An 11863-nucleotide genomic window follows, 5' to 3' on the forward strand; every position below is an offset into this window, starting at 1 on the left:
AAAAAAAAATACACACAGACCAGTGGAACAGAATCGAGAGTCCAGAAGTAAACCCATATTTATATGGGCAAATAATTTTCAACAAAAGAGCCAAAAACATATAGTGGAGAAAGGAAAGCCTCTTCAATAAATGATGCTGGGTAAACTGGAAAGCCACCTGCAAAAGAATGAAACTAGACTGTTGTCTATCACCACACACCAAAATTAACTCAAAATGGATTAAGGACCTGAATATAAGACCTGAAACAATAAAATACTTGGAAGAAAACATAGGAACTAAACTCAAGGACCTTGGACTTAAAGAGGATTTTTATGAAATTGACCTCAAAGGCAAGGAAAGTAAAAGCAAAAATAAATGAGTGGGACTACGTCAAACTGAAAAGCCTCTGCCAGCAAAAGAAATTGTTAACAAGGTAAAGAGACAACCATCTCAATGGAAAACATATTTGCAAGCAAAGCCTCTGATAAGGGACTAATATCCAAAATATACAAAGAACTCATATGATTCAATAACAACAACAAAAAAAACAAACGATCCAATCAAAAAATGGGCAGAGGATCTGAACAGACTCTTCTCCCTAAAGGACATACAAATGGCCAAGAAATATATGAAAAAGATGCTCAACATCGCTAGCTATTAGGGAAATGCAAATCAAAACCACAATGAGATACCACCTCACACCTGTTAGAATGGCTATAATCCACAGGACAAGTAATAACAAATGTTGGAGAGGATATGGAAAAATAGGAACCTTCATACACTGGGACTGCAGATTGGTACAGCCACTATGGAAAGTTGTATGGAGGTTCCTCAAAAAACTAAGAATTGATCTACCATATGATCCAGCAATCCCTCTACTGGGTATTTATCCCAAAGACTTGAAAACCCATATCTGAAAACCCATATCTTGCGCACTGATGTTCATAGCAGCACTATTCACAGTGGCCAGGACATGGAAGCAACCAAAGTGTCCTAGGATAGATGATTGGCTAACAAAGCTGTGGTACATATATACAATGGAATATTACTCAGCCATAAGAAGAGATGAAATACTGCCATTTGCGACAACATGGATGGACCTCGAGATAATCATGCTAAGTGAAATAAGCCAGAGAGAAAAATTTGAAAATCACATGATATCACTTATATGTGGGATGTAAACCTAAAAGCAACAAATGAACAGGACAAACAAACAGAGACTCATGGACATGGACTATAGACTAGTGGTTAACAGAGGGTAGGGGATGGGGGAGAAGTGGGGAGGTAGACAGGGTAAAGAGGATCAAATATAAGGAGATAGGGGAAAGGTGAAGTGGGTAAAGGGGATCAAATATATGGTAGCTGAATGAAACTGGACTTTGGGTAGTGAACACACAATAGAATATACAGATGTCAAATTATAATGTACACGTGAAAATTATATAATTATATTAACCAATGTTACACCAATAAACTTAATAAAAAAATAAAAAAATAAATTTCTCCAATTCTCTATATTCTGGTAGAATTTCAAACTCTCCCAGAGATGGAAACATGGGCAACAGCTACTTTTCACTGAATGTTTCCTAAACGGTTTTTATTTCATATGTGTGACATTAAGAAAACAAGTTACTACGGTAAAATAGGTAGAAAAAAATAAATCACTCTGTAAAAATCAAACATCAGTTCTCAGACTTTGATAAATTGAAAAATGTCTCTTCTCCTCCCAGTTCTCGCCCTTGGTTCTCATTAAACAAGATAAGGTCAATGCTTCTCAGTGCTCTTATTAGCTTGAAAACACACTTTTAATTTTTTAGTGGATGAGTTCATGTAAGTCAGAATTACACATTGGCATATGAACTTGTTTGTTCCAATAAACTGGTTGAAATGGGAAGACTAATTTATTTGAATGGGGCTGTCAATGCTGCCCTGAAACACCAACCATTACAAATAATCACTGATAAGAAGCCTGCAATGCATTGATACAGAGACATTGTATTTCTAATGTAACTTTACCCATGAAAGATATAAGTACAATCACCTGGGATAGTCATTTTGTCAGAATTTGCCAATGAGCTGAAGAAGCATCCACAGAATATTTGGTGTGCCCAGTCCTCCAGCTTCCTGGCAATTGCCCTCTTTCTCCATACTCTGGGATTTTGGAGCCCTCCTTCCCAATCCATGGAAGATGTCTTCTTCCTAAACTGTGATACTTTTCCCCTCTCTCAGAGATGGACTGTCAATCTGGGGACCAGATTGGGCCAAGACTACCCCTTCCTTGGAGATTTGGAATAGGGACCCGAAGATTTCAACAGTCTAGAACAGAGGAGAGATATGACCTAGGAAGGGATTTGTTAGTGGAAGATATTTTCTGCCCATGGTCTGGAGAACAAAGACAGTGTGCAGGGAGGGAGAAGAATGGTGACTCGAGAGGGAGTGGAGACTGGGGATGGAGAGCCCCTCCTGATTTCTGAACGGTCCTCAGGGCCCTGGTTGCAGCTGACTACCAAAGCCCTGCTACATCTCTGCCTTTGGTCTCTGTGAGATAATCTCATTCTTCATAATAAATTCCATTTTTTCCCCCTTCATGTAGCTCAGTTGGGTCTCTATCAATTGCCACCAAAAGTTCTAACAAACATGCTTTTCTTTAATAAGTTTATTTTCTCTCTGGCTGACCCTAAACATTTTCAGAAAAGCATGAAAGAAGAGGTTTTATTTCTTGTGTTACAGAGAAGCAGATAGTGTTCAGCAGCATAAAGTTATCTCCTATCAAGGGTTGAACTTGGGATGTTCACAAAAGTACCAGTCTTACTTTTCTGTTCAGTTTGGCAACACCTGTAGAAATATATAATCTTGTGCTGTTTTCTGTTATTACAAAATTCTGTTTGAAAGATGTTCGTACAAAGGAGTCTTTTAAAGACAGCCAGGAGTGATTGTTGCTGTGTCCTCCTACCACCTCAAACAGTCTGTAATTCTAATTGGTTATATTAATAATTTGTTTCCCTAGTAATTGTGTTAAGACTGACATCTCTACTTTTTAAAAGGTAATTAAATGTTTGTGAGATTTCTTTGTTAAGCCTGGAGAAGAGTTTCATAATTTCCCTCTAGTGCACAAATGAATAGCACATCCACCACGCTCGGTTTCCTTATTCAAAGAGGCGAGAGCTTTTGTCTCATTTACCTGGACTAGTTAGGATTGCAACTACTTCCTAATCAAACTCATTCTTATTGCTATCACACAATTTATTTTCATTAACTGATCCCTGCAATCCTGGTAAAATTATTTGAATTCCATGAGTCTTTATTCCCTGTTATTTTCCAAACAATATTAAAAGATGAGGGTTTTCATTTCTGTAATATAAACTTATTGCTTATCAGGATCCTCAGAGGCTGAGTATGACTGCTGCTGGAAATAAAAATAGTTTGATTTCTGTGGTCTCTTAAGGAAGCAAAAAAAAAAAACTCTGTAAAACTCTTGCTTTCATTTGGTAAGGAAAGCAAACTCACTTTTTGAGCACATGTCCAAATAAATATTTGCCTTATCTCATGTGCTTGAATGATGTCTCTTGAATTTTAGAGATCTGCTTGGCTCTATGGTTGTTTGATACATAGTTCAGGCCACTTTGGGGCAACACGAAGTGAGGAAGTTGCTGGTAAATTGGGGTCTTGTCTCTTTGATGAAACTGGGCCAAGGAATCCTTTAGACCAGTGGTCCCCAATCTTTTGGGCACCAGGGGCCGGTTCTCCTATGAAAATCTAATGCTTGATGATCTAGGGTGGAGCTGAGGCGGTAAAGCTAGATGATGCAAATACAGATGAAGCTTTACTTGCTTGCCAGCAGCTCACCTCCTGCTGGGCGTTGTAGCCTGGTTCCTAACAGACCACAGACGGGGAGGGGGTTGGGGGGAGAGAAACTCTGCCTCAGACTAAAGCTTCCTTGGGTTTCTCAAGTGCCTTTCCCGGCCCCGCCCCCCCCCCCCCCTGCCAATTTGTCCAAAGAATGGGTTTTGCCTTCTCTCTTCTGCATTACTCTGGGTGCATACTCAGTCATCTACCTATCTCATCTCAGCCAGACAACTAAGGCACAAATGTGGGGAAATCTATTGTGACATGTGAGAAAACCTTGGTGCACACATTATACATACAAAATAGTTTGATTTACAGACTCCAATTTCTTCATTTTCTTCCAGTCCAAGTAAGGAACTCTTACTTATCCTGATTTCTTAAGAAGTGATATTTCTTTCCTTCTCTGTTTTTCTAGGTTAACTTTTGGGTTCAGAATAAAGTTTACTTTATGACAGCTTGTAACCTCCTATATATTCATGTCCTTTTAGTCTCTCACACATTAAAGCTCCTCTTAATCAGTTCATCTTTTTCTTGAGCATGTAGGCCTGAACAATTCTTCTATTTTTTTTTCCTTTTAAAAAAATTGTTAGATTCTCAAGGCCACATAACTAGTAGATGAGGAAGCCAGAATTCAAAACTAGGCAGTCTATTCCTAGAGCCTGGAATCTTAGTCACTATGGTATATTTTTAAAGAATGGACCATGGATGGGGATGAGGCATTAGGACTGCAGAGAGGAGAGAGGTTCCAGCATAGTTGTTCCAAACACTCACTCAAGGCTCCTTTTGAGAGTGGATGGGGTAATATAGTCAGGTTGGATTTAAAAAAATAAAATCATGGGCAAGGTGAATACAGTTTTTGTTTCATCACTGTCTTATAGTAAGTATTATTTGTGGTATACTATGGAACTTAATATCAATCCCAAATCTCTTTCATACTTTCTTCCTCTAGACCTTTGGGTCCTAGTAAAAATAGAATTCCTAGGTAACCTATTTTTCCAAAATTCCCAAAGTAGGACACGCAGCTTGGTACCCTCTTCACCTGGCACACACACCCAAAAGCGTGCACACGCGCGCGTGCACACACACACACGCACACAATCAGAAATCTATTCTCTATATGACACATGCTATAATTAGCTCTGTAAAAACTACCAAAGTGCAAATTTCTCTCATTTTTAGATCTTTCTCTCCCAGGTCTTCCCAATCCTTGCTTTTTTTTTTCTATTAATACTCGTGTACCTGTTCCAGTTACAATTCCTCTGTAACAAACCACCTCCAACTCAGTGGAGTAAAACAACAATCATTTGATTATTTCTCATGGTTTCTATGAATCAGGCTCAGGGACTCTCATGCTAGTGATATCAGACAGTGACTGAAGCTGTAACAGCACATTGAGGCAGGGAGCAAGGAAGACTGAAGCAGTTGGGGCTGGATGGGCATCTCTCCTTCTTCATGTAGTTTCATTGTTTTCTCCATGTGGTCTTTCTGTATGAGTCAGTTTGGGTATTCTCACACATGATGGCCTCAAGATATTTGGATATCTTATATGGCATTTCAAGACTATAAATAGTGTTCTAGCCCAGAAGACAATAGCTGCATCACGTCTGATGACCTATCTACAAAAATCAGATAGTGTCACTTTCGCTATATACTATTAATTACAGGAAAATCAAGAATGGCAGTGGGTGAAAAAATGGGATTGGCTCGCACCAAAGTCTATATTACTCTGAGAGGGAAGAAAAGACAGGAGTCCAACAGCCAATTTCTAATTTTCCAGAAAACTAAGCAACAGATTTGTAAGGAATAAAAAGCATCTAGGCCTAGGGCTTAGGAAATAAAAAGCACAAAACTGTAGGAGGGGTGATGTTTAAATATTTCAGCTGTGCCATTGGATTGACCTAGGTTTAAGTTCTAAGTCTCCTTCCCTAAGGAATATACTAACCTCTTTCACATTCTGCTTCTTTACCTGGAAAATTATGCCTTCCTCATAGGCTTATTATTAAAATTAAATGACATGTTCGTAAAGCATTCCGGGCAGTAGTTGGCACAAAGTATGTGTTCAGTAAATGGTATTATCTCTAGGAAACCTCAGAGTGTTTCAAGATGGGATGTTTTGCCTTCTATTTCCGTAGCACATCATTGGGGAAATATGTCCCGACTTGTAAACTTCAGTACTTGTTATTATTAATTAGCATTCATATAATTTAATGTTCTTGAGTGGCCTAAAAAAAATTTATTTGTAACTTTAATACCACTCCTGATAGAAGGTGGGTGCTACAGCAAAATAGAAATAGTAAAAGCGTGACTGGAAAAGCATATTAATGAGATCAGTAATTTGAGTTACTCAAAGTATGGATCTGAACATTGAACTAAAACTGTGGGCTGATGATGGAGGGGGATATTCTCCTTCTATTACATTCCTTTACCTGTTGTGCATGAACTACCCCTTCAGAAAAGGGCCCAGAATTGCTTTGTTTCCATGTAAGAATTTTACAATATCCAACTAGTGTCCTGAAATCTTTGCATAACATTAGGTGCTGTCTCAAAGATTTATAAGTGCTAATTGTTTCGACTAAATGTTTATGTTCCTCCAAAACTCATATATTGAAGCCCTAACCCCCAATGTGATACTATTTGGAGATGAGGCCTTTGGGAGATAATTAGGTTTAGATGAGGTCATGAGGTGAGGTTATTGCGACGGGATTAGTGCCCTTTTAAGAAGAGACCAGAGAGCTTCCCTCCCCCAATCCCCGTATGAGGATACAGCAAGAAAGCAACCATCTGCAGATCAAAGGGTCTTCTCTAGACACCAAATCTGCTGGCACCTTGAACTTGGACTTCCCAGCCTCTAGAACTGTGAAAAATAAACATCTGTTGTTTAAGCCACCCAGTCTATGGTATTTTGATGACCTAAATTGACTAAAATGATAAGGCAATTGAATATTTAGATTTAGAAATGCATTTTCCATAGAAAACTTGATTTAAATAATAATTCACTTCTGAGGGGAAGCCACTAACTGAATTTGTAATGTAGTGGAAAAAACAAATAATTTAAAGGGAAAAAATAGTTTTCAAATTGTTGCAATATTGATATTCAAACAAAACACGAAAAATAAGACATTTGTCTATGAAGCAGGAGCCTTGGGTTCAGTTTTCTGCTGTGCTGCATAAATCTGCCCAGATCATTTATCTCTCCAGCTTTCAATTTCTTCATTTGTAAAATGAAAGGGTAGAAAGTTTTCGGTAAAGCATGTTTAAAACATTTTTCTTCCCATTCCTATACCCATTAAAAGGAACTGAAAGAAGTTAATTAGTGAAGAAAACTCTATCTTTACTGAAACTGAGAAAGGCCTTAACCTCATATTGCAGACCCCGAAGAACATTAGCTACCAAGAACACCACTTGAAGTAAGCTAGCAGAGAAACCAGGTACAGACAGACACAGGGCTCTCTTGCTCCTGGACATATGCAAACTATGGAGATGAGACTGAGGCACCTCAAATTCTGTTCAGTTTAGAGGAACAAGGGCTTCAAAGAATGGGTGGGCTTCAGGAAAGATAGCAAACCCCCTGCTTTGAGTCGTTTTTCTGCTAAAGGTTTCCAGGAGGCAATGACATGTCCAGAAGTTCTACTTAGGATAGATCAGAGGCTGCAGACTGGTCAGAAGAGAGGCCTTAAAGCTAATTTTGCAAAGCACTTTACATAAGACTAAAGGAATATCAAGGGTCAATATCAAAGAATCGAAGAGGGGACTGATGAAATTATGAGACCAGCAATCCCCAGGTACCCTCTTGCTCTACCATTGCCCAAAATAATGGAACTGGAGGAAGTAGCCCTCAATAAAGGAGAAACTTGTCTATTTCTTTTTAGAAACTATTTGGAAGGCAGTAGTGAAAAAACACCGAAGCCCCAAGGTCAGAGAAGCTGACAGCTGTGATTTCTGTCTCACTTGGTGTCCCTAGCATGACAAAAGGAGTAGGGAATTGGGGCCATGAAAGCCTAGCAGTTAACCTATCTCACAGTTAACTCTCGTCTAATGGCTGGTTGGGAGAGTTTTGCAGGTTTTGGAATGGCTGCACAAAATAATTGTTACCAGTACTGGCAAAGAGTAGAGCTAGATTTCCAGCCCCTAGAGGGTTACCTCTTTGACGACTGGTATGAGCAACAGCGCAGTTGTTATCCTATTTCTGGCTGCAGCTGTGGCAGTGCAGTGAATGGAAATGGACACAAACTTCTTTCTCTGTAGGAGACCCCTGGACACCCAGCTGAAACTTTTTATGCCTGAGGAAACCACAGCTCTGGCTGAACACCGAGATAAAGATCCACTAGAACTGTCCATTGAGTGTGCAACCTGCTCTCGGTGGCCTACAAGAGCATCACTGGGGGCCATAGGCCCACCTGGAGGGTCACCTTGAGCTTTGAGCAGAAAACAACACCTCCGACAAGAAGTTGCAATTGATTAAGAACTATTGGGAGAAAGTAGAGTCTTAACTGAGATCCATCTGCATCACCATTCTGCAATTGTTGGACAAGAACTTAATAGCCGATGTGACTTATCAGGAAAGTAAAGTCTTTTATCTTAAAATAAAGATTACTTCCGGTAACTTGGTTGCATGGGGTGATGATAAAAAACAAACCATAGATAATTCTCAAAGAGCCTCCCCAAAGGCATTTGATATAAACACCGAAGAGCTGTAAACCACATACTCAATCTACCTCAGACTGGCTCTTATCTTTTCTATACTTTACTATGCGATCCTTAAGGACCCAGAATTTGCCTGCACACTGGCTAAAATTGCTTTTACTGAAGCCATCACAGAAGTTGGTGCACTAAATGAAGACTCATACAAAGGCAGCATCCTTATCATGCAGTAGCTTAGAGACAACCTAACTTACATACGTAAAACAATATGAGAGATGAATGTGGGGTGCAGAAGGGACAGAAAACTAAGTGTATACAGAGTGTCAGCCTTTTTCCCTTCAAGAACCATTTTTATGCATCTCCATTCCTCTTTCCACTTGGATTCTCTATAGCAAAGAAACCCATTCATGTGTATGAATCAATTGTTAGAAATTTCACAAGGAATAGACTACATTTCTTAGAATAAGTGTTTTACCATAGATCAACCTCTTCTTATATGCAAATGATATGTGTTAAGGGTTGTAGAGAATAAAGTGGACATTTTTAAACTAGTTTTAAAAAGAAGAATGTAGGACAGAGTTCCACTACCAGAAATAAGATCATAGGGAAGGTACCTAGTCAATTCCCCATGCTGGTCAACAGGTGGCGTTAAAGTAGTTTGGATAACAACTGGAACAAAGAGTGGAAATAAATTTTCAGGATTAAGGCAGTCTTTGGGTGAATGTGTGGTGAAGCAATGCGACTGGTTGTTTATATTTGAATATGTCTTGTCTTTCTTTCTAAATTGTTCATTACTTGAAATGAGAGAACACTTCCAGATACAACTAAAAGTTGTAGTGAACTTTTCTGTGCCTTGATTTTTCTCCCTGTAAAATGGATATAATAGTGATGCCTACATCATAGGGTTATTGTGAGCAATAATGAGTTAATGCATGCAAATGCAACAGGGCAGATTACAGAGTAAAAGCTCAATGAATGTCGGTCATTAGGACTCTGCACAACGACCATGAGGCATATAGTAGTAGGTACATATAATACCAACAGGTATTAGTGGATGTGTAATTGGACAGGACGGTCACCAGCCTGATATTTACCACTGAGAGACAACCTGGCATTAAAATATCCATAAAACAGATTGGTAAGGGAATAATCATTTACATTGGTAATGTGACTCTTTAAAAAGTATATAACCTCAAGAGTTTATCGAAATGGTATTTCTCTGAGTATTATTTAGGGTTTATGTATACTTCATTGAGTCCTTCCAGAGAGGTGTTGTATCATCATTTCAAAGCTAGGAATTGTCAGTCCTTACCATGTTTGGCTCTGTCTAGACAAAGGTAATAAAGAAAGGTCTTCAGTTTTATGAGCTCAGTTCTATCATTACCTAGAAGGTCACTAATCTGAGCAGAAAGTTAGAAGAGGCTGGAATTAGTCTTGTTCTAATAATCAATGAACCAAAGGTGAACTCCGGAGTACTTGCTCAGCCACGAGGCTGTATTTTGCCTTCCCAACTTTTGACTCTAAAAGTTCAGGTCTTACAATGGGACTTCCACCTCTCTTTCTGGGTTTCATGTCAATTGTTCCTGACAATGTTGCTCTCAGAATGTTGGACCCCAGATAGGGCCTTGACCACCTGCCTATCCATTTCTCACTCTTATTCTGATACGCAGACTATGCTACTGTCCTCAGATATTGGATGAGCTTCTGGTTCAAACCCGGTTGATCCCTCTGGAACAACTATCACTGTTCCTCTGATAAATATTTCTATAATCTGGGAGGTGATAATAATCATCACATCCCTTCTTAGATGTGGACCCCAGCTTAGATTAACCCTGAATTGCCAACACTACTTCAAACCCTATTGCTGGAAGCGCTGACCAGGCCAGCAAAATTTGTTCAAGCTGTTGAGTTATCCGTCCCTTCCTTTTCTCATTTCCACCACCCTTTTCTTCTTTTCCTACTGGCTCATTCATGCCTGACAGGAAGAGAAGATTGGAATCGAATAGAAGGAAAGCAGATTTTTCAAAGAAGAGTGATAATAATACTTTTAGCTCCAGAGATGTAAATGCTACACATAGGAAATAGAAAATAAAGTGATTCTGAAATTTTAACATGAGGGGGAAAATATAATTTCACAGAGGCAATATGGAAATAAAATGAAATTTAGCTCTGAGTCCTGCCTCTTTCACTTATAGGTTGAATGACTTTGTGCAAGTTTAAGCTCTCTGAGTTTCAGTTTCCTCATATATAAAATGAGGTTATAAAAATATTTATTTTGCAGGGTTGGCATGAGGATTAAATAAGACAAGGCATACAAAATGCTCCAATTTTGGTTGGTGCCTATACTGACCATGACCATTTTTAGATTAGAAGTTGGAAAAGTAATATCCTGTGGGCTGGATTTGGTTCAAAGATAACTTTTGTTTGGCTTTATGTCAGGGGTCTCCAAGACTACTTCTATGTTTGATCATTTACTAGGAGAAATTGTAGGACTAAACATATAGTTGTATTCATGGCTATGATTTATTATGGCAAAGGGTACAAAGCCAAATCAGCAAAGAAAAAAGCACACAAGGCAATGTCCAGGGTAAACCATGTACAAGCCTCCAAGGGTCCCATGGAGTCACATAGGATGTGCTCAATTGCCCCAGCAGTTAGTGACAACACTTATGAAATGCTGTAAACCAAGAAACACATTAAATACTCAGCACCCAGGTTTTTATCAGGGACTGGTCATGTAAGCAGGCACAAAACAAAATTCCAGACTCTCAGAAGGAAAGCAGGTACTTGGCACAAACCGTGTGGTATGTACTAACAATTTAGGCCCAGGGAGTCATTCTTATCAGTTTGGGGGATGGTGGGAACCCTCTCCAAATTCAAGTTCCCAGATGCCAATCAAAGGTCAACCTTATAGGTAGGCCTTTCTAAGAATAAGCAGTTAGGTCTGCTATATTAACCCTTTTTTTGCACAGGCCTGCACAGATCTTGCCCATGCAGTTTGTTTGTTTGTTTCTTTATTTCTTTTGTTTTTTTTTAGTTAGTTGCTATCCTTCAAAAATTAAGAAATTTCACTCAGGATTTCCAGCTACTTATGAAAAGTCAGATATTATGCCAAAAATAGATCCATATTCCCACATGACAATGATTGATATTCCCCTTTAAATAAGACTTAAATTTCCTTAAATTCACTCCAGTCTCCACCATTTTTAGTAGTTTTCCCCACACTGAATGCCATTTACAGTTTAATATCATGCTTTTGTGACTCCGGCCATGAGCTGCTTGAACTAGGAGTGGCCAACTGACCAAAGGGCAAGAGAAAGAAGTTGGCATGTGGAATGCCACTGAGTCATGACAATTAATGGTAATAACAATACAAACGGGCCATGTGGGCCATGT

General features: G+C 39.0%; 2 pseudogenes; both read left to right on the forward strand.

Annotated features, from left to right (window-relative positions):
• Positions 1-7861: 7861 nt before the first annotated feature.
• Positions 7862-8168, forward strand: LOC102898629 (annotated as a pseudogene).
• Positions 8169-8170: 2 nt separating this feature from the next.
• LOC102898884 lies at positions 8171-8739 on the forward strand (annotated as a pseudogene).
• Positions 8740-11863: the final 3124 nt, after the last annotated feature.

Source organism: Pteropus alecto, unplaced genomic scaffold (genome assembly GCF_000325575.1).
Source record: "Pteropus alecto unplaced genomic scaffold, ASM32557v1 scaffold76, whole genome shotgun sequence".
Taxonomy (NCBI): Eukaryota; Metazoa; Chordata; class Mammalia; order Chiroptera; family Pteropodidae; genus Pteropus; species Pteropus alecto.